The sequence below is a fragment of the Plasmopara halstedii genome (assembly GCF_900000015.1).
Source record: "Plasmopara halstedii genome assembly, contig: Scaffold_650, whole genome shotgun sequence".
Lineage (NCBI taxonomy): Eukaryota > Oomycota > Peronosporomycetes > Peronosporales > Peronosporaceae > Plasmopara > Plasmopara halstedii.
In genome coordinates, this window is record NW_020187567.1 from 2,440,211 (window position 1) to 2,441,291 (window position 1,081).

Here is a 1,081-nt window from a genome sequence, read left to right on the forward strand (position 1 = left end):
TGTGGCATGGTCGGACGAAGTTCGAGGCATCAAGGCGAAGCCCTTTGCGATGCACGTGGAGTGGCACGAAATTTACTTAGCACTGCCCAAGTTTCGAAGCCGTTGCTGCATGCCAAGAATGGCATGGTCAAACGAAGTTCGAGGCACCCTGGGCAAGGCCCTTGGAATGCGCGTGAAGTGGCAAGTTATCCCTGGACGAAGATCGCGGAAATAGCAGCTCTTTTAATAACATCAAGGCTCCGATGGAGCAGGGAGTGGGGACACTAGACAACGCCGAGTGCGTGTTCCCATGGCTTGATGAGACGTAAAACCTTCATAGAGAGAAGACAGCGATGCGGTATGTTATCTATGAGACACAGAGCCTCAACCCTGACCCAGGGTGTGTCTACGTAGAAGATATCGCACAGCTACATAAACTAGTCAATGGTGATGACGGGAGAAAAAGACGGCGACGGCACCCTCGAGGCTATTACCGCGGTGGATGATCTTCTTGAGCTGGACGAGATGTCCTTCGTAGAGTTTGGCGGTACCTTGAAAGCAGGCAATATAGCCGAGGTGGTAATTATAAGACCGAACGAGGAGATTAACGCGTCGTCGCTTCTCAATGAAGCTGTCCTGAAGGGCACTTAGAGAGTGCTGAACGCACAAAGTGGTCCAACAATCCAAAAGGATCTCTTAAATCCCTCCTATTCGTATTATCCTTTATAAATGAATTTCAAGACGTTGTCTCCAAAGTCCCGCCATTGGCCCTACCACCGAACCGAGGTGTGCGTCATGAGATTGACCAGGTTCCGGGAACCAAATACTGCGTAACACGCCAATGACCCCTGCCCAAAGAGCACAGTGTGACGTCATTGATGCTATTTTCCATGCGAAGCACAAGGCAGGAATGGTGCGTGAGAGCAAGTCTTCCCACTCGACACCCACATTTGTGTCCGGAAGCCGAACGGCAAATGGCGTATCGTTCACGATTACAATAAGCTAAATGCTGCCACCATTCCGGCACAAACGCTCATTCCTGATAAGGATGTTCTCCAGAACAATATGGCTGGCTGTACAAAATACAGCGCACTCGACTTGG